Here is a 23,268-nt window from a genome sequence, read left to right as displayed (position 1 = left end):
AGCTTCATTAACAACTACAAATATGTTTTACATAGTGTTCAGGCATTATAGCATTGATACAAATAGTATAAGTGAAAAAGTGCAAATAGCAAATATCAAAATAAAAAAAATATATAAAGTAACGAAAAATACATAATTAACATCATATGAAATTCAACAGTTGTGTTGGGGGCTGGAACTTCAGGACCACTCACCAATCCCAGAAGTTATGCCTTATTAATATTCAAATCCAAGTAACTCAGAACAGGGAGTAATTACTTACGGACACAGGGCACACACCCAGACATCCTATCAGAGATCACCCAGGTGCAGCCTCCGGGCAGCTGCCTCACATCCAGCACTAGTACAAGCACTGCCAGGTATCACTGCAGCGCCAACCTTCTACTGAACCCGGCTTGACCGCAGTCCCATCTGCCTCCCCTTCTGCTGGGAAAAGTTCCTGCAGATAGCCTCTGCTCCCGGAACCTCTAAGATCTGGTCCTCCCCTGCCACAATGCAACCATTAGCGTAGGATGAGTGATGGGCTTCACAAGATGGCACATTCCTCCGCTGCCTCTAATCTCTCCCTTTGGGGCCTACTCATACAGCACCCTCCATAACTTCCTCAAAATGCTGTCCTCAGCACACACGAATGCCTTCCCCAGAAGATGATTGGAGGCTCTATTTAAAAGGCCCCTTTCCTTAAAGCAGACGTGCAGAACCTGGGTGACCACCATTGAGAATGCCCAAAGTATTGCTACTTCTCAACTTGTTGAACGCCAAATCTCATAGGAAAAAAAATACAAAATGTATATATATATTAGATTAGGATCCAGGGCCTGCCTAAGGTGACTGATCAAGAGGATCTTTAGTGATCTTCTTGGCCACCCCATAGATCCTAGCTTTAATGAGTGAGAGCCCACCGCTCTTTGGGCCCCAAAAGGTCTGGTACTACTGGACCAAAGATGTGATTTGTCGCTTAGGGCCTGTTCACATCACCGTTCATTTCCGTTCCGGGGTTCCGTTGGGTGAACCCTGCAACTGTGAACAGGCCCTTACACAACCACAAGCGGAAATCCTGCACCTTGCCAGAATGAAAACTATTTAATGACTGATGGTGCCAGTTTAGATTCCATCAGACCTCTCCCGCTATACAATAGTGCACAGGAGGTCTCTGTGCCCTGCGCTTGACCTGCTTTGCAAACGCCAAATATGTTTCCTTCTATATTGCATTATTTTTTTCTATTACTTACATAGCACCAACATATTCCGCATCATAGAAATAAAATCACGGCACTCGTCAGTGGTTTCATTAATTAAAGTGATATTTCTTGGATTCACAATTAAACATGCGGTTTCCAAAAAATGCAAAGAAACATGTGCAGAGCAACAAATATAAAATGGTCCTCTCACAGCATTGTACAGTGGTTGTCCTCACTAACGCCCATTGAGACTGAATCTAAATTCCCCATCTGTATATTTAGTACCCGTATAAAACCAATGCAATCACTGGGAGAACATTTGAATTCCAGATATTCCCCATGGTTGGATTTGACCCCAGGACCCCAGCGCTGCAAGACAACAGTGCTTACCACCGAGCCACTGAGTTTCCCAACAGGACTGGGATACATCTATAGAACCTGTGTACGTGTATGGATAGAGAATATATCTAGACTTTCACAAGACACGTTCGTTCTCTCCTTCCTTGTCCTCTTGCCTCTCACCCCTTTCAGCTAAATTGTACTATGATCCCTTCCCCCACCACGTCTATTTCCCTTTCTTTTGTACTGGCCTTTTGGGGAGAGCCACTTTCCCTTTGAATACCACCCTAGTTAGCGCACGGTTACAATTTCCGTTTCCTCCATTTTTATTTGGAGACTTTTTCCCTGCTTATTTATAGCAGGGAATTTATATCCCCATATTTGTTTTCATTTTTTTCCTCCAAATTTTCAGATTTTGCTGAGGGTTGTTATCCTGGGGTGGGGCGGATTTCAGTTGGGTACAGGATCCTCTTATTTTCTCCCATGTAGCCCTCTCATCTGAAGAATCTTCTTCATAAGAGCCAGCTGATGGATATTTGGCATATTTTACATTCCAGAGAGGAGGATTCTTTTCACTCTCAATATATACAGCCGCTTTAAAAGGATTTTTGATTAGATGTGATGCTTAAAGTTGGGATACCCGCGACTTTGCTAACTGCAAGACGGCAGGCGCTGTCTATCTCTGTTCGTGTCCATGCCCCCTTTCCTATGTAGGCAAGACCAAAAAGGGAACTACGACGCTATATCCGGGGACATATACGGGATATATACGGGATATAGAGCACTCCAGAGATAAACCATTGGCTAAGCATAAAAGGAATGAACACCCTAGGAACCCTTTTACAATCTCCTTTAACCCCTTCGCGCACCCAGACGTGCCATTACATCTGGGCGGATGGGGGTGATGTTTGGAGCGTGCTCCATATGCTGCGGGTGTCGGCTGTATTTTACAGTAAACACCCGGGACTAACAGTCGGGAGCAGCGATCGTGCTGTTCCTGGCTGTTTAACCACTTAATCGCGACCGCAGCATCTGAGGCGTTGAAAAGAGCAGGGGGCACATTATATGGAACTATAAATGGCAAAAAATAAGCCCTCATCACCATTGACGGAAAAATAAAAAATAAAGTTATGGCTCTTGGAATTCGGAGAGTGGAAAATCAAAAAAAACAGCTTTGTCCCGAAGGGGGTTAAGGTGATTGAAGTCATTCGATACTCAGAGAGTAGGGGTGATTGGGCTAAACGCATCCTCCAGGAAACGCAATGGATATACTGTCCCTCAGGGTATGTGCACACGTAGTGACCAAAAACGTCTGAAAATACGGAGCTGTTTTCCAGGGAAAACAGCCCCTGATTTTCAGACGTTTTTTGAGCAACTCACGTTTTTCGCGGCGTTTTTTAAAATTGTAATTAATTTTTTGTGTCACCATATCCTGAGAGCAATAATTTTTTTTTATTTTTCAGTCAAAAAAAGCTGTGTAAGGGCTTGATTTTTGCGGGACCAGTTGCAGTTTTTATTGGTACTGTCCTGGGGTACATGCGACTTTTTGATCACTTTTATTCCATGTTTTGGGAGGGGTGGTGATAAATAAACAATGCCAGAATCACAATTAATTTTTTTCTTTTGCGGTGTTAACCGTGCGGTAAAAATAATATTAGAGTTTTCTAGTTGGGGTCATTACGGATGCGGCGATACCAAACGTGTACCTTTTTTAACGTGTTCATTTTTTTCTTAGTGTTTGTTTTTATTAAACTTGAAACTTTTATTTTTAGACTTTCATTCACCATTTTCAAACTTTTTTTTGTCCCACTAGGGGACTTGAGGGCCTGCACTTCTGATCTTTACTCTAATGCATTGCACTACCCACGTAGTGCAATGTATTAGAGCTGTCAATCATTCACTGACAGCAAGCCTATTAGGTCCCGCATCTGGGCAGGTCCTAATAGGATATCGTACATGGCAGACCAGGAGGCCATTGTTAGGCCTCCGGTTGCCAAAGTAACAATCAGCAGCTTCACGATCAAATCGTGTCGATGCCGATGGCTACAAACCACTAAGATGCCGCGCTCGCTTTTGATCACGGCATCTAAGGAGTTAAGAGCAGGGATCAGAGCTAGCACCGTTCCATGCCGTTACAGCACAGCGTCAGCTGTAACATACAGCTGACACCGGCAGTTGATGTCGCAGGCCCAGCTTCTGAGCCTGCGCCATCTTTCATTTTGCGGCCGGAAGCCTTTTAGGCCCCACCTCTGGGCGGGACCAGCAGGCTTCCGTACTTGGCAGGCAGGCAGGCCATTGTTAGGCCTCCGGTCTGCCAGAACAGCCATCGGAACCCTGCGATTTGCATTGCGGGGTTCTGACCTGCTGGGAAACACCATAGATGCAGCGCTCGCTTTTGAGCGCTGCATCTAAGGGGTTAATCGGCCGGATTGGAGGCTGGCTCCAATCCAGGCCATGCAGCAGTGTGTCAGCTGTAATATACACCTGACGGCGATGCTATCAGTACGTTGTGTTGCGTTAAATCCTTAAAGTGTAGCTAAACGTTTGACAAACTTTTGACATGTCGTAGTGACATGTCATAAATTTGGATTGGTGGGGGTCCGAGCACTGATAAACCCCCCAATCGCTAGAACGAAGCAGTTGAAGCGCTCAGGTGAGCGCTCAGACGCTTCACGTCTGTTCGGCTTTTTCCAGAGATAAATGTATCAGTGTACGGACTCAATAGAAAGCCTATGAGCCCGTACACCGATACATCGGCTTTCCGGAAAAAGCCAAACCGACAGAAAGCGGCTGAGCGTTCACACGAGCGCTTCGTTCTAGCGATTGGTGGGGGGGTCTCCTTGCTCGGACCCCCACCAATCCAAACTTCTGACATGTCACTACGACATGTCAAACGTTTAGCAACACTTTAAAGGGTACCGGTCACCAGCATTTCACCTATTGAACTTTACTTATCCGTCACTGGCCGCTGCTATCAAAACTTCATTGCTGTTATCCCCTCTCCTAAACTCCTACTCCAACTGTAAATAACGGTCTGGAAACATTTTGCGCCTTTTATCGTAATAATCCGGTGACCCTTTGTGCGCACACACCAGAAGGACATCAATGCAGGATTGTGTGTGCTGGGGGAAGGAGAGGAGCTGTCAATCAAAAGTAAAGAGGCGGGGTAAACTCAGAAGGACTTGAGGAATGAAGATTTTACTTTTCAAACAGAGATATGACTTCTATGCTCATTAGCATAAAAAACTGAATACTAAAGCTACAGAGCCGACTAAGAAGACAATTATAGGTTATATAGAAATGATTTTACACCCACTACCACCAGGTATTGCTGGTTTAATAGGTGAAATGCTGGTGACAGGTTCCCTTTAACGACAACGATGTACTATTACTTTGGATGTCCTTAAGGGGTTAATGCTGTAGACACGGTCTTCATAGTAGATCAATAATTATGTCCCCTGTCCACTTTTGGGCCACACCTTTAAAAAAAAACTGTCATGATTTTTTTTTTTTTTATTAATTAATGTGTGTTTTTATTTAATAAATTATATTGACTTCATTTAATTTTTCACACAAAGTTTTTTTTTTATTGACACTTTCTTACTGTACTGGGGGCTGCCATGTTTTATTTAATCTGTGTATGTGCCTCTTAAAGAGGCTCTGTCACCAGATTTTGCAACCCCTATCTGCTATTGCAGCAGATCGGCGCTGCAATGTAGATTACAGTAACGGTTTTATTTTTAAAAAACGAGCATTTTTGGCCAAGTTATGGCCATTTTCGTATTTATGCAAATGAGGCTTGCAAAAGTACAACTGGGCGTGTATTATGTGCGTACATCGGGGCGTTTTTACTACTTTTACTAGCTGGGCGTTGTGCATAGAAGTATAATCCACTTCTCTTCACAACGCCCAGCTTCTGGCAGTGCAGACACAGCGTGTTCTCAAGAGATCACGCTGTGTCGTCACTCACAGGTCCTGCATCGTGTCAGACGAGCGAGGACACATCGGCACCAGAGGCTACAGATGATTCCGCAGCAGCATCGGCGTTTGCAGGTAAGTCGATGTAGCTACTTACCTGCAAATGCTGATGCTGCTGCAGAATCAACTGTAGCCTCTGGTGCAGACACGATGCAGGACCTGTGAGTGACGTCACAGATCTGCACTGCCAGAAGCTGGGCGTTCTGAAGAGAAGTGGATGATACTTCTCATCAGAAAGCCCAGCTAGTAAAAGTAGTAAAAACGCCCCGATGTACGCACATAATACACGCCCAGTTGTACTTTTACTTTTCAACACGCCCAGTTGTACTTTTACTTTTCAACACGCCCAGTTGTACTTTTGCAAGCCTCATTTGCATAAATACGAAAATGGTCATAACTTGGCCAAAAATGCTCGTTTTTTAAAAATAAAAACGTTACTGTAATCTACATTGCAGCGCCTATCTGCTGCAATAGCAGATAGGGGTTGCAAAATCTGGTGACAGAGCCTCTTTAACGACACATACACAGCTGGAATACGGCAGCTACAGGGCATAGGACACAATGAACGTGAGCCGTTCATTGCTTCTGCTATCTGGCTCTGTACTGCGCAGCCGCAGTTCAGAGTCACACAGCAGAGAAGCCGGTTTGTAGGGAGATAGCAGGCGCCATGACCCCCCCCCCCCCCCGTCGCTAGATGTATTGTCAGTGTGGACGGTGTGCGGACTATGATCGGGTGAGGAGGTGAGGTATCCGTCAGCAGGAGGTCGGGGAGGAGACGGTCACACCACTCTGTGATAGGAATAACCACCTGCTGCTGACAGCCTCCTCTACTGCGGAGGAGACTGTCAGCAAGATTGTATGGGGATGATGGAGGAGACTGTCAGCAGTATTGGATGGTGATGCTGGAGGAGACTCAAGCAAGATTGTATGGTGATGCGTCCCCACCCAATCTTGCTGACAGTCTCCTCCACCGTCACCATACAATCTTGCTGACAGGGATGCTGGAGGAGACTCCTCCAGGATCACCACCCAATCTTGCTGACAGTCTCCTCCAGCATCCCTGTCAGCAAGATTGTATGGTGACGGTGGAGGAGACTGTCAGCAAGATTGGGTGGGGACGCATCACCATACAATCTTGCTTGAGTCTCCTCCAGCATCACCATCCAATACTGCTGACAGTCTCCTCCAGGATCACCACCCAATCTTGCTGACAGACTGTCAGCAGGATGGAGGGATAAAGACATTTAGCAGGAGAGGCATGCAAAATGCACCAAAAAAAAAAAAAAAAACACAGGGTCAAATACACGCCGTATGAACTTGTCAACTGAAAAGTCATTCACTTTACGTTCATCATTCTAAGCGTATGTTCACACGCAGTGTTTTAAGCTTTTTTCGGGCCGTAAACGTCCAGAAAAACGGCTGAAAAATCGGAAGCAGACCATCTACAAACATCTGCTCATTGGTTTCAATGGAAAATACGGCGATCTGTTCCGACGGGGCGTTTTTTTCCGCGGCCATTTTCCAAAAACGGCACGTAAAAAGACGACCGCCAAAAAGAAGTGCATATCACTTATTGGAACGTTTTTGGAGCCGTTTTTCATGGACTCTATAGAAAAACAGCTCCAAAAACGCCGCCAAAAATGCGAGTTTGATTAAAAAATGGCTGAAAATCAGGAGCGGTTTTCCCTTTGTTTAGTGAGCGTGTGAACATACCCTTAGCCTTTTGGTGTGGCCTATAGCTTCTGCCAGCTGCATTTCGACAATCACACCCAAAATGGCAGCCGGACACTGCTTAGCAATTTGAAGACACCTTTTCCTGGCTTGTAGGAGGGGGGGGGGGGGGTGAGATCCCTTCCCACATTTACCGCAGCTGTGAGTCAGGTTGCTTTGCCTTATTCACCTTGCTGTAATTCTGGGAAGTGCTCCCTCTGGTGGCCAACATAGGAAAACGTCAAATTATTATTTCATTTTGAATACTTTCCACCATGTGGAAAAAAAAAAAAAAAAAGTTTAGAAATGAGTAACTTACTTTAAAAAAAAAAAAAAAAAAAAGTTTCATTCGCGACACATTCCCTTTAACCAACAAGACTATTTGAACTTATATGAACTAGAAAACATTTTCAGTGCATTTTTATTCAGAGGTAAATCATACTTCTTATCATGTCATTCTTTCTCCCTTCCTGCCCGAGATTCCACATTTTTCATATACCAATAGAAGCTCTTTACCCAAATCCCCCATATCTCACATGGTTTAATCCCCTGTGGATATCAGTGTCCCTGATCATTTAGGCCCATATAAAAAAATTTAAAAAAAATTACTCTTTTTATTTTTGTTTTTTAAACCCCCCTCCCCCTTCACACTCCTCCGCTTTAGATGGCAATCCAAGCCCCACTTTCTTCCTATAATTTAATCCCCTTCCTTTTAGATTTATATCTATCATGAGCGTGATTCTTTTTCTGGTATTGGAACTGCCAGTGCAATGTGTGTGGTCACCATGACAACAAAGACGCATGCACAGTTTGAGCCCTATCACGCACGCATGGGCAGTGTGATCAATCGTGCACGCAAGCGCAACGGTCTCTGACTTTTTGATTAGTGTTGGGACATTGGGAAGGACGGAGGAGGGCAGGGGGAGTGGCCTAAATGGGAGTTGCCTCATTAGAAGTGCAAGCTTTGCCCTTTATAAGGAGCAGCCAGTTATCTTATGGCTGCCGACCACATGCACGATCATGGTCTGCAATGAGGGATTCCTGGACTGAACTAGCCGGGAGAGCTTGCCTGTGAATGGATGGGGTCATCTTCTACTCTGTGCCACGTACGGTAACCTGGGTTGTGAGCACCTCACCCCACGATACATTGGCTTTATTTGCAGTTGTACATTGCGGATAATCTTGAACCAGTAGGACTTATTAAATCCAGCTCGGTTGCATTATTTCTTACAAGTATTGATCTTGTGTTTTTTGACTTTGACTGCTCGTTTTGTTCCCGGATGAACCGGACTATTTTCATGGAAAACGCGTTGAAACGCAGTTTATTATGTCTATCTGTTTAAGTCAATCAGGGCCACCTCTAGACATACGGATTTCTGTTTCATCATTCACAACCTCCGTTTGGTGGATGTGTTATGGTTTTGTATTAGTATAGCTCTTTGCTGGGTATACTTTTTATTTCTTTCTTTAGTTTGTGCCCATTGTTTTGAACAGTTTGCACAAATAGAAAAAGCAAATATGTGCCAAAACGTCACTTGCCTCTAGTTCCCACTGTACCGGATATCCACGACAAAAGAACTGGCTAGGCCATTAATAGGGTATCTAGGGTACGGGTTGGAGGCATTCGTTGAGTAAAGGTGCGTTACTCCGACTAGGAAGTGTGACCCGATAGGGTATACCAGGGTCCGTTTTTCTTGTTTCTCAACTCTATGAACGAAAAAAAAACTCCTCTCACCCTTAGCCCGGATTTACACGAGCGTGTGCGTTTTGCGCGTGCAAAAGGCACTTAACAGCTCCGTGTGTCCGCAGCATATGATGCGTGGCTGCGTGATTTTTGCGCAGCCGCCATCATTATGACACTGTATGTATGTAAACAGAAAAGCACGTGGTGCTTGTTTTCATTCATACTTTACTGCTGTTGCGCGAATCACGCGCGTCACACGGAAGTGCTTCTGTGTGCTGTGCGTGATTTTCACACACACATGGACTTCAATGGGTGCGTGACGCGCGAGAAACGCAGAAATATAGGACATGTCGTGAGTTTTACGTAGCGGACACACGCTGCATAAAAATCACAGACTGTCTGCACGGTCCCATAGACTAATATAGGTCCGTGCGAGGCGCGTGAAAATCACGCGCGTTGCACGGACGTATATCGCATACGTGTAAATCCGCCCTTATTTTTTGCGTCATTATTTAGAGGGATAATCACTTTTTATCCCAATTTATTAATTAGTGGTTACTTTTTACTATGTCATTTTTTTGATCAGCTGATTTTTCTATGACTTCTTTAAAGTTGGGACACCCAGTCATATATCGGCTCTTACTTGTTGTCCGACCACGGCTCAGTTTTTCTGTGGTCTTGTCTGCCTGATCTGAATTCTAAATCGAAGGATATGGCGTTCGAATGAATCCGGTGGTAAATGGTGTGCCGGGAAGAGATTAAGCCATCAGCGATTGCTTTTCTTTCCCACCATGCAAATGAATTTTCCTAGTTCCTACACGACTGGAATCACTTAAAATGTGTTTTAAGAGGTGTCTTTATTAAACATCCCTCCCTGCTTAAAACTGGCGTTAAAAATCCAACAGCTGATCTCCCAACTTGCAAGTCTTGAGTCAGTTCACAAATCCACTTTACCCTGATGAAGCAGACAAATTTGTACGCACTAGAGACTCCCTGCAGGAGCAGATTGATGGCATTTTTTTTTGCACTAAGCGATCGGATTTAAGCTCATTATTAAGAAAACGCTAATAAACGTGGTGGTAGATCTTTGGCACGCACGCTACATCCCTTAAATGAACATCAGGAGATACACGTCACAATCCTTCCCTAATCCCTAATGAACTGCAGGCCTATTAACTCCCTTTACAATCTCCCCTACCTTTCATGGCGATATGTCCCCTCAGGCCCAGTACTGTAGCCACTAAATTATATCACAGAGACAACGTTCCCACAATCTCCTGAGCAAAGCGATGCCCCCGAAGATCACTTATCAGAGGTGGAAGTTGTGATGGCTGCTAAGATCACTAGATCAGGCAAGCTTCCTGGCCCTGATGGTTTCAAGCCTCATTACCAAAAGGATTTTTGTCAACTCTTGTTTTTTGTTTACAAATCTAGTCCTCAGTGCGGTGTCTCCACAGTACCCATTCTCTAGAGGCTCAAATTAACGTTCTGCCCAAGCTCGGCAATAATTCCGCCTCACGAGGTAGCTATAGACCCATGTCCTAAAGCAATTGTGATGTGAAAATATTTCCAAAAACTATGGCAGATAGGTTGCAAGATCTCTTAATCGATTCCAAACAACCAGGTTGGCTGTGTTCGACTACATTCAGACAAGCATTGCTTACCTCGGACATGAAAAACTGCGGTTTTTCACATCAGAGGTGCACCCATGCAGGACGCAATGTCACGGATCCTCAATAGAAGTCTATGGAGGGATGCATGATACTCCGTAAAATAGGACATGTCCTATATTTTCACTAACCCTTCACACGCTCCGTTGAAACGGTTGTGTGAATGGCCCCATTTAAGTACATGAGTCCGTGTGACGGCCGTTGTTTTAACGGCCGTAACAAGAACTGCATATACGCTAGTCTGAATGAGCCCTTTAAGAAGGAGGCTAAAGAATACAATTTAGGCTCTGATCAAACATGAATCATGATTTCCGTTTTTACAGGAGCCAAGACACATATTAGTTAACCTAACGGCCTATGCCCTATCAAAAAAAATTCCACTATGCCAGAAAGGCATTTGACTGGGGACATTGGGGGCTTCTGGATCTTTCTTTACAGCAGTTCAGCCCGAGTGCGGTGCTTTTGGTAGACTAGTGTCCTTTTTATATATCGAGCTTTCAGCACGAGTCCGTGCAAATGGACTTATCTGCTTCATTAATTATTAGGAATGGAACTAGTCGGGGGTGCCCGCTGTCTATCCTGCCCTATTTATGCAAGCACCTGGCCCATGCGATTCGTAGTAACCCAGATATTTCAGGGTTATCCATTTGTTGACATAACTGATCTTCCTTTATGCCAATGATCTCACACATTTCCATCCCTAGAATTGCGTTGCCTTTGTTGCTCATCACCGCATTCTAAAAGCCGATAATCGGCCGGTGCAGAGAGTGCCCATCAACGAGACATCGTTGATCGGCGCTCATTTGCTCCTGTCACACGGAGCTATAGATGGGGGACGAGCGGTCGTTACTCCGATAGCTCATCCCTATACATCATGTCGGCAGCGCATCTCCCTGTTTACAGGGGGAGATGTGCTGCCGACAATTATAAATACTTAACTTTTTTAAACTATACCATCAGCAGATGATTGAGCTTTTGCTCGTTCATCTGCTGATCGCTGCCCTGTTTACACAGGGCAATTGTCAGCAACGAGCGTTCTATGAATGCTTGTCTGCCCGATAATCGGCCAGTGTAAAACCTCCCCCCTTAAGGCTTTGTTCATGGGTTCCGTCAGAGCTTTCTGTCAGTGGAGACCATGAACGGAATTCAGACAAACCATAGGTTTCTGTTTGCATCACCATTGATTTCAATGGTGACGGATCTAGTGCAAATGGTTTCAGTTTGTCAACGTTGTACAGGGGTACAATCAATACCGTAGTCCACTATACTAGAGTATTGTTTGTTTCAGTTTTGATTCCGTTCATGGGTTCCCCTGACTGAAAGCTCCGACGGAACCCATGAATGGAGTCCCGACGCAGATATGAACGAAGTCTTATGGGCAAAAAAACGTTTGTATTCTGACAATGTGGGCTTGTTTTTTGCAGGACAAGAGGCTGTTTTCATTGGTAGTTCGGATCGTGGTGATACCATTTAGTGTACTTTGAATTATTTTTTTTTAAAGTGTGTTGTCTCTCTAAGGGTATGTTCACACGCCTATTTTCAGCCGTTTTTCGGGCCGTAAACGCCCGGAAAAATCGGAAGCAGAAAGCCTCCAAACATCTGCCCATTGATTTAAAAAAGGAAAAACTGCATTCTGTTCCGATGGGCGGATTTTTTACGCGGCAGTTTTGAAAACCACGAGTGCAGATCACTTCTTGGGATTTTTTTCGAGCGAAACACGGCCATAAAAAGCGAAACAAATTGCGAGTGGCTTAAAAAAGTCTGAAAATCAGGAGCTGTTTTCCCTTGAAAACAGCTGCGTATTTTCAGACGTTTTTGAGTTTGCACATGAAATTCCCATCCTGGTTGGAATATGAACAATGGTTATCCTTTGTCTGCGCCCGGATTACGGAGATCCTTTACTGATTTGACTCCATTCATCTGCGCCTCACTAAATACACTCCACAATTTACAGTCTCTTGCTTAAACTCCATTACGGTTTTCCCGTTTTAATGGATAAATGGGATACAGAGCTTGGCATAACCCTGGCAGATGAGGATAAATATAAAGCCCGCTCCCTTTTTATTGCAGGTAGAATCATTAGCCTACAGTGGTCCATTTCTTTTGTCCTTCAATTCCAGACACTTACTTGACATGTTTGATCAATGTAGGAACCCTATTAAAATATCTGGTGGCGTTGTCCTCTTTTACAACCTTTTTGACTCAAGTCTTTTCAGTAGGTGACCAGCTTTGTTAACTATGCTGCCAAGCTCGTTAACTGGCAGTTTTCTCAGTTGGCCAAAGCTCACGGTCTTCCATTATCTTCTGGTGGCATAGCGAAGTTAGCCCCTTCCATTAGAAATCTGTAATCTACCCATCGAATGCAGAGAAGGCCAGATAAGTGAATGTAATTATGCATATGGAAAAACTCCAGGCTCATCGATCTGACTGTAAAGATCAATTTTCTTGCATTTGGTCTCAATGGATCTCCTTCAGGTCCTCAGCTAATTTTACTACCCTCTTAGGGCTAGTTCAGAGTATTTTGGCCCTGTTTGACACAAACTACGCCAAAAAGCCGAATGAAACAGCCTCCCATTGATTTCAATGGGAGGCAGAGGCATTTTTTTCCCCACGAGCGGTAAAACCACTTGTGGGGACAAGTAGTGACTTGCCATTCATGGGTGTTTCCATCTCTGAACTCCCATTGACATCAATGGGAGGCAGAGATTGCGTCTCTCGCTGCAGCTTGTACCCGCAGAACTCCATGGCCGCGGGCGAAAAATGCCGCAAATTTTCTGCCGGCGGGTCAATATCTGCATCAAAATTCCTGAAGGAGTTTTGAGGCAGACTTTTCCGTCTGAAAAAAAAAAAAGTTTGAACAGGGCCTTAAGTCGCATGATTCCTGACCCTTCGCCCTGACACTTGTTTTTTTACTTTTATTCATTGACACATTTTACCTTGCGCCTTTGTATAATCTACTTTAGATTGGCATCGTTTTTTTTTTTAAACATTTTTCTTGGACGTTACAAGACTTAGAACATAAACAGCAATTTCTCATTAAGAAAATTTCAAAAGCCTTTTTTTTTTTTTTTAAGGTACCTGTTCAGTTCTGAAGTGGCTTTGAGGGGCCCATGTATTAGAAACCCCCATAAAACACCCCATTTTAAAAACTAGATTTAAAACAGCATTTAGAAAGTTTTTTTTAACCCTTCAGGCATTTCACAGGAATTAAAGCAAAGTGGAGGTGAAATTTGCAAATTTCATTTTTCTTGCTGAATTTCAAATTTTATTCAATTTTTTTCTGTAACACAGAAGGTTTTACCAGAGAAACACTAGTAAATATGTATTGTCCAGATTCTGCAGTTTTTAGAAATGTCCCACATGTGGCCCTACTGCGCTCGTGGACTAAAACACAAGCCCTAGAAGCAAAGAAGCACCTAGGGCATTTTGAGTCCTCTTTTTTATTAGAATATATTTTAGGCAGCATGCCAGGTTTGAAGAGGTGTTGAGGTGCCAAAACAGTAGGAATCCCCAAATAGTAACCCCATTTTGGAAACTACACCCCTCAAGGAATTCATTTATACTTGTTATTTTGACCACACAGTTTTTTCACAGCACATATTTGAATTGGGCTGTGAAATTAAAAAAAAATAATTAAATTTTATTCCAATAAGATGTCCTTTTTGATCAAAATTTCAATAAAATAACCTATTTTGTTGCCCAATTTGTCCTGAGTGCGGCAATAACCCATTTGTGGTGATAAACTGCCGTTTGGGCCCATGGGAGGGCTCAGAAGGAAATGACCACCATTTGGCCTACTGGAGCTTTTCTGGTGCTAAAAGTCATGTATGCAGAAGCCCCTGCGGTACCAGTACAATTGAAACCCCCGAGAAGTGACCCCATTTTAAAAACTACACCCCTTAAGACATTCATCTAGAGGTGTAGTGAGCATTTTGACCCCACAGGTACTGTGTAAAAGGTAATGCGCAGCAGATTGTGAAGTGTGAGATTTGCAATTTTCTATATATCTAAGCCATTTCAGTGTCCAATATATTGCGCCACCAGAGATATACACCCCATAAACTGTAATGTGGGTTCTCCTGGGTACGGCAATACCCTACATGTGGCTGTTAGCTGCCTGGGCACACAGCAGGGCTCAGAAGGGAAAGATGAGGGGGATAAGCTGTGCAGAGTGCATCAGGGTAGATTAACCCCTTTAGGACGCAGCCTGTTTTGGCCTTGTGGCACAGCCGATTTTTTTCAAATCTGACATGTTACTTTATGTGGTAATAACTCTGGAATGCTTTTACCTATCCAAGGGATTCGGAGATTGCTTTCTCGTGACATATTGTACTTTATGATAGTGGAAAAATTTGGTCGATAAATTCAATATTTATTCATGAAAAACGCCCAAATTTAGAGAAAATTTCCAAAAATGTGCATTTTTCTAAATTTAAATGCATCTGCTTGTAAAACAGATAGTAATACCACACAAAATAGTCACTAGTTACCATTTCCCATATGTGTACTTTGTTTGCATCGTTTCTTGAACATCCTTTTATTTTTCTAGGACGTTACAAGACTTAGAACTTTAGCAGCAATTTCTCACATTTTCAAGAAAATTTCAAGAGGCTATTTTTACAGGGGCCAGTTCAGTTCTGAAGTGGCTTTGAGGGCCTTATATATTAGAATACCCCAATAAATCACCCCATTTTAAAAACTGCACCCTCAAAGTATTCAAAACAGCATTCAGAAAGTATTTGAACCCTTTAGGCGTTTCACAGGAAATAAAGCAAAGTAGAGGGGAAATTTACAAATTATTTTTTTTGCCGAAATTCATTTGTAATAAAAAAAATTGTGTAACACAGAAGGTTTTACCAGAGAAATACAACTCAATATTTATTGCCCAGGTCCTGCAGTTTTTAGGAATATCCCACATGTGGCCCTAGTGTCCTAATGGACTGAATACCGGCCTCAGAAGCAAAGGAGCACCCAGTGGATTTTGGGGCCTGCTTATTTTTAGAATATATTTTAGGCACCATGTCGAGTTTGAAGAGGTCTTGTGGTGCCAAAACAGTGGAAACTCCCCAAAAGTGACCCCATTTTGGAAACTAGACCCCCTCAAGGAATTTATCTAGGGGTATAGTTAGCACTTTGACCCCACAGGTATTTTGCTATATTTATTGGAGTTAGTCTGTGAAAATGAAAATCTACTTTTTTTCTGAAATAAGACATTTATAGAAGAAAGAAAATTCACCCCAACATTTGTAAAGCATCTTCTCCCGATTACGGAAATACCCCATATGTGGTAATAAACTGCTGTTTGGACCCACGGCAGCGCTCAGAAGGGAGGGAGCGCCATTTGAATTTGAGCACAGATTTTGCTGGATTGGTTTTTAGTGCCATGTCGCGATTGCAACCCCCTGGAGGAAACAAAATAGTGGAAACGCCCCAAAAGTGACCCCATTTTGGAAACTAGACCACTCAGGGAATTTTTCAAGGGGTTTAGTAAGCATTTATACAACACAGGTCTTTTGCAGAATTTAGTAGAATTAGGCCGTGAAAATGAATATAAACATTTGTCCACTAAAATGTTGAATTGTTTCATTTTCACAAGGAATAAAGAAGAAAGTCGCCCTAAATTTGTAACGCAATCTCTCCAGAGTACGACAATACCCCACATGTGGTGGTAATTTATTTTCTTTTAATAGAAATTAATTAACCTTTGCAGGACTGATCCTTTTTTGCTTTTCCAGTTTAGTTTTTCACTCCCCGCCTTCCAAACGCCATAACTATTTTATTTTTCCATGAATTGAGCGGTGTGAGGGCTTATTTTTGGCAGGACGAGCTGTAGTTTTTATTGGTACCATTTTTTGTTAGATGCAAATTTTTGATTACTTTTTATTTAGAGCTTTGGTGGCCAAAAACAGTGATTTTGGCGTTTTAAATTCTTTTTCTTACGGCGTTCATAATGCGCTATAAATGACAATTGTACTTTTTTCTGCGTGTCGGTACGATTACGGCGATACAAGATGTATAGTTTTTTTTATGTTTTGCAGCGTTTGCACAATAAAATCACTTCTTTATAAAATAATTTATTTTCTGTGTCACCATATTCTGAGAGCCGTAACTTTATTTTTCAGTAAAAGGAGCGGTGTAAGGGCTTGTTTTTTGCGGGACGGGTTGTAGTTTTTATTAGTACTATTTTTGGGTACATGCAACTTTTTATTCTATATTTGGGGGGGGGTGGTGACCAAAAAATAGTGATTCTGGCATTGTTTTTAGTTAGTTTTTTTTGCGGCGTTCACCGTGCGGTAAAAATAACATTATAGCTTTATAGATTGGGTCGTTACGAACACCGCGATAGCAAATGTGTACTGTTTTTTTAACTGTTATGTTTTTCCTATAATAAGACTTACTATAGGAAAAAAAATAATTTATTTTTACACTTTTGTAAAACATTTTTATTAACTTTATTTTATTTTTTTATTTTTATTCTTTTTTACCTGCAGCTCTGATCGCTGCTAGAATAAATTACACTACCTAAGTAGTGTAACGTATTCCAACTGTCAGTGTGACATCAGTCACTCTGACAGTTAGTCTACGAGGACCAGCCAGAGGCTGGTCCACATAGGCTTGCATACATGGCAGACCCGGGGGCCGTTGTCTGGCCCCCGGGTGCCATCAGAAGCATCAGCAGCCCCCACAATTGCATGGGGGCTGCTGATGTGCTACAAACCCCCTACATGCGGAGATCGCAATCGAGCCCCGCATGTAACGGGTTAATTGCCGAAATCAGCGGCAATGAGCCGCTGATCGGCAACTAGTGGAGTGTCAGCTGTCAGGGACAACTGACCTCCCGGTTCTCGATGCACACTGTCATCTACAGTGTGCATCGTGAACGGCAGTGATGTCATGTCACTCCGACAGGAAGTCTATCAGGAGGCTGATCCTGATAAGCTTCCGTACATGGCAGACACGGAGACCATTACTTGGCCTACGATCGCCATGCTAGCCATCTGCAAACCTCACGATTTCATCGTGAGGTTTGCCGATGAACCCCGAATGCGGTGATTGCAATCGATCACCGCAATCAAGGGGTTAATTGCCGAAATAAGCCGCTGATCAGCATACAGTGGAGTGTCAGCTGTTAAGGACAGTTGGCCTCCCGGTTCACACTGTCGCCGACAGTGTGCACCGGGAACCACGCAGTAACTGTACGTCCCTGTGCGCTAAGACACTGGCCACATGGACGTACAGTTGCGTCCTGGTGCGCCTAGGGGTTAAAAATCTAAGGGATGTATGGTAAATTTTGAAATACAGAGCCCTGGTTTTTCTGGACGTGTCACATTGATATATTGTGTCCTCCCTTATCCCCCTCTTATAGCAGATTCTGCACCTCTTTTGACTTTTTCCCTTCTTGCCAGTTTGGGGGAACTTCTCCTGGAAAGTGTTGCCCTTGTACGATGCGTGTGGCCTCGCTTCCAGAAGTACTGGGTGCCCCCTACTTGGTCCCTAAAGATTAGTTTCTTGATAATGATGTGCACGGCCAGCTTCTTATACCACACCGCATGGCGCTGTAGGGCTTCAGGACTTGGTCTGACAAGTCCACCCCTCCCATGTACCTATTGTAGTCCAGGATGCAGTCTGGTTTGGGGGTCTCTGTACTGGTACATCGTACAGGTACATGGGTACTGGTGTGACATCTCTCTTGTCCTTGACACACAATATGTTGCTGCTAGAATGTGCCCTGCTCTCACCCCTTCTGAGTGTTTGCCCAAGCAGAGTCTTAGGGAGGCCTCTCATATTTTTTTTCTAGCAGTGCCGCATGACTTCTGGTAGCGAGGCAGTTGAAGAGTGGGACGCTGGTATTAAAATTATCCAGGTAGAGGTGGTAGCCCTGGTCCAGCAGTGGGTGCACCAAATCCCACAATTTTTTTAATTAACACGTAAGGAGGGGGGGGGGAGCATTCTGGGGGCTGAATACTGGTGTCCTTCCCTTCATATATCCTAAATTTGTAAGTATACCCTGATGCACTCTCGCACAGCTTATACATCTGCACGCCATACCTTGCCCTCTTACCCGGCAGGTACTCGCGGATTTGAAGCCTCCCTTTAAAATGTACCAAGGACTCATCAATGGAAATACACTTCTCGGGGGTGTATGCTTGGGAAAACCGGGCACTGAAACGGTCTAATAGGGGTCTCCGTTTATATAAACTGTCAAAACTGGGGTCATCTCGGGGTGGGCACGGCTCATTATCAGTATAATGCAAGAAGCGAAGTATTGCCTAATTTATTTTTTTTACGTTCCAGTTCAGTTCTGAAGTTGCTTTGAGTGGCCTATATAATTAGACACCCCATTTTAGAAACTAGACCCCTCAAAGTATTCACAACAGCATTTAGAAAGTTTATTAACCCTTTAGGTGTTTCACAGGAATTTAGAGGTGAAATTGACTTTGTCAGAAAATCCTTCTTATGCAATTTTTTCCTGTAAAACAGAAGGATTTATCAGAGAAACGCAACTTAATACGTATTGCCCAGATTCTGCAGATTTGAGAAATATCCCACATGTGGCCCTAGTGCGGTAATGGACTGAAGCACCGGCCTCCGAAGCAAAGGAGCACCTAGAGGATTTTGAAGCCTTTTTATTAGGCACCATGTCCGGTTTGAAGAGGTCTTGTGGTGCCAAAACAGTGGAAACCCCCCAAAAGTGACCATATTTTGGAAACTAGACACCTTGAGGAATCCATTGCAGTTTACATGGGGTGCATGGGACTTTTTGATCAGTTTTTATTCTATTTTTAAGTGGCGTGGTGACTAAAAAACAGCAATTCTACTATTGTTTTTTAATTGTATTTTTTTTTTTACAGCGTTCACCGTGCGCTATAAATGACATTCACTTTATTCTGCGGGGCGATAAGATTACGGCGATACCAGATGTTTATAGTTTTTTTTATGTCTTATGGCGTTTACACAATAAAATACGCTTTGTAAAAAATCAATTTTCTTTGTTACCTTATTCTAAGAGCCAGAATTTTTATTTTTCCATCAAGAAAGCCGTGCGATGACTTCTTTTTTGCGTAACAACCTGTAGTTTCGATCAGTACCATTTTTTAGGTACATGCGACTTTTTGATCTTTTTATTCCATTTTTTTTGGGGTTGTGAAGTGACAAAAAAATAAATTTAAAAAAAAATTGTATTTCTGGTATGGTATATTGTTTTCTTTTATGGCGTTCACCGTGCGGGATAAATAACAAAATAATTTTATAGTTCAGGCCGTTACGGACGGGGCGATACCAATTATGTATAGTTTATCTATTTTTATTAATAAAAAAAGAGGACTGATCAGGGAAAAAGGGGGATTTTGACTTATTACTTGACAAACTTTTTTTATTTTTACACAACTTTATTTTACTTTATTACTTTGTCCCACAAGGGGACTTGAGGGCAGGAGGCCCTGATCGCTATTCTAATACACTGCACTACATGCCTAGTGCAGTGTATTAGAGCTGTCAGCTACTCACTGACAGCAAGCATAGTGGGTCCTGACTTTGTCAGGACCCACTAGGCTTCCGTCGATGGCATAGCCGGACGCCATTGTTATGCGTCCGGTTGCCATAGCAACCATCGCTGCCCGCCATCATATAGCGGGCAGTCGATGGTGGTTTAACCCCTAAAAAGCCGCGATCGCTATTGAACGCGGCTTTTAAGGGGTTAATCAGCGGAGACACAGCGATCGGTCCCCTCTATAGGAGCTGCGGCAACCGCTGTACAAGACAGCAGCCATCACAGCTCCTGTATGTGTCGGGAAGACGGCTGACCCTCCAGTGACGCACTATTAGGTCATGGAGCGCGAACGATACAGCTACCATAACCTAATATTACGTCCAGGAGCGGGAAGGGATTAAAAAAAACTTCTGAAAATCAGGAGCTGTTTTCTCCCGTATTTTTAGATGTTTTTTGCTAAGCGTGTGAACATACCTTTACTATCATTAGGGCCTCTGTTATCTTCCACTCTGTTTATTTGAATTTTTGTGCGATTTCTAACTTGCACCAGTTTGTGCTTTATTTCATGTCAGACCTTTAATAAAGAGAGATTAACCACATTTACTGGATAGTCCGGAGAGATAGCGTTTTGACTGCCAAGAAGTATAGTCATCTGAAGATTGAGTTGGATCTTTCAGACCTCCTGCAGCAACGTGTGAAGCCATTACCCAATGGACAGCGCAGAAAAGAAACAGTGGTCTATATGGTTTCCAATGGAAGCCTCAAATAAAATATCATCGCATGGTCTGCTAGTGCAGCATTTCGGTTATAAGGTAAAACCACATGAGTACACAGCACCTACCAGTCAAAGAGAAGCCAAGATTTCTAACCACTAATAATAAAGTCAATAAACATGCAGGTCACCAACATCCTTGTGTATTAAAACGGCCTGAGAAAATATCTATCTAGATCTCTCACCAGTTGGCATTAATAAGCCTCAGTTCTGTCATGGTTTCCTTGCTTTTAAGAGAGAATAGCGCAGACTGCTACGCTATTCTATCCCCAATGATAGTGTGAGCCTAAGGCTATGTTCACATCTGTGTTGTGCAGTTCCGTCAGCGCAGCAGAACAAGGGAAGGACGGAACCAATGTTTCCGTTGCACAACGGACACGGGCGGTTGCCAACGGAACCCATTTACTTTAATGGGTTCCGTTGGCTGTCAGTGTCCGTGATTTTACCGGACACAATTGCGCAGCATGCTGCGCTATAGTCTACGGTAAGCCCTGCCGGATCTGCAACGGAGGCCTCCTAACAGAGCTTCCGACTCAGATGTGAACAGAGCCTTAGTAAGATTCATAATGCCCTCAGTTACCAATCCAGCAACAGTGAGGGTATGTGCACACGTAGTGACCAAAAACGTCTGAAAATCCAGAGCTGTTTTCAAGGGAAAACAGACCCTGCTTTTCAGACGTTTTTTGACCAACTCGCATTTTTCGCACCGTTTTTTACGTCCGTTTTTGGAGCTGTTTTCATTGGAGTCTGAGAAAACAGCTCCAAAAACGTCCAAAGAAGTGTCCTGCATATAATGTATATAAGTGTCCTGCACTTCTTTTGACGAGGCTGTATTTTTACACGTCGTCGTTTGACAGCTGTTAAACGACGACGCGTAAATGACAGGTTGTCTGCACAGTACGTCGGCAAACCCATTCAAATGAATGGGCAGATGTTTGCCGACGTATTGTAGCCCTGTTTTCAGACGTAAAACGAGGCATAATACGCCTCGTTTACGTCTGAAAATAGGTCGTGTGAACCCAGCCTGAATACTATTCTTCACATGCCTTATTATACAGTATAAGGCAGTCAATATGGGCAGTAAATAGGGTCTGTCAGATAATTCTTGTGACATTTTCCTACATGTAACTTGTGCACCATGGACCAGTAGTGCAGTTGGTAACAGATGTATTGACGATGGGTGCCCACAATGTCACTGCAAGCAAAATACAGAATATCTTCACCAGGAGTGACATTAAAAAGGTCCTATTACACGGCCGATATGGATCTTAAAAAAAAAACTAGTGCCGATCAACGTTGACCGCTCATTGGTCGGAGCTATATTACTCCTTTCACAAGCAGCAATGCTTGGTTATGTATGGAGACCAGCAACCACTCGTCCCCATATATTTCCACCATGTCGACAGCAGTTTACAAAGGGAGATGTGCTGCCGACAACTATAATATTTAATGCTGCATAAACTATATGATCAGCTGATGAACAAGCAGAATGATTGCTCGTTTATTGGCTGATCGTTGCCCAGGGCAATGAGCAGGATGAAGCGTTCATGTGATCTCTTGTTTGCCCCATAATTGCTACGTGTAAAAGGGCCTTTACACCTGATTAATCACTAAAACCTCAATAGATAACACATCTGCACTAACAGTTTTACAACTGTACGTGGGATGCCCAGCGGTCAGTGTCAGCCAGACATGAGAAAGTTGGTAGAAGCTACTTTAAAAAAATATATATATATATGGGTCTGTAACATTAGAATAATAGGTATAGACGGGAAGGAATGGCTACTTCATGATGGAGAGAGAGAGAGAGAGAGAGAGAGAGAGAGGGGGGGGGGGGATAATAAATTTAAAGAAATTAAAAACATATAGTTGTCTTAACCAATCAGATCGCTGCTTTTTCAGAATGTTTTGGGATAACTTTATGCTGGAATGGTTTGCTACAAGCAACAGCTCCGTGTTTTCCAATGTAAGCAAAGTGAGAAGACAAAATACCACAAGTGTAAAAATTCTTGTATGGTGTTGGTGGTTTTACATTGAAAAGTTTGGTCTAAGAATTATTGTATTTTTGTCAATAAAGTAAAAACATTTTCTTCATTGAACAGTTCATCATTTCTCCCCTTGTGTTCTAATTCAATTGTTATCCAAAATGCAATCTTAACCCCTTAATGACCAGCCTATTTTAGACCTTAAAGAGGCTCTGTCACCAGATTTTGCCACCCCTATCTGCTATTGCAGCAGATCGGCGCTGCAATGTAGATAACAGTAACGTTTTTATTTTTAAAAAACGAGCATTTTTGGCCAAGTTATGACCATTTTTGTATTTATGCAAATGAGGCTTGCAAAAGTACAACTGGGCGTGTTTAAAAGTAAAAGTACATCTGGGCGTGTATTATGTGCGTACATCGGGGCGTTTTTACTTTTACTAGCTGGGCGTTAGGAATGGG

At 43.1% G+C, this 23,268-nt stretch overlaps 1 protein-coding gene across 5 annotated transcripts in view; it reads right to left on the bottom strand.

Annotated features, from left to right (window-relative positions):
- Window positions 1–23,268, bottom strand: part of KMT2D (lysine methyltransferase 2D) — a 193,794-nt gene that overhangs the window by 160,446 nt on the left and 10,080 nt on the right. The window lies entirely within an intron of this gene.

Source organism: Rhinoderma darwinii, chromosome 2 (assembly GCF_050947455.1).
Source record: "Rhinoderma darwinii isolate aRhiDar2 chromosome 2, aRhiDar2.hap1, whole genome shotgun sequence".
NCBI lineage: Eukaryota > Metazoa > Chordata > Amphibia > Anura > Rhinodermatidae > Rhinoderma > Rhinoderma darwinii.
The sequence above is the reverse complement of the archived record's forward strand: the minus strand, read 5'-3'. Positions and strand labels throughout refer to the sequence as shown.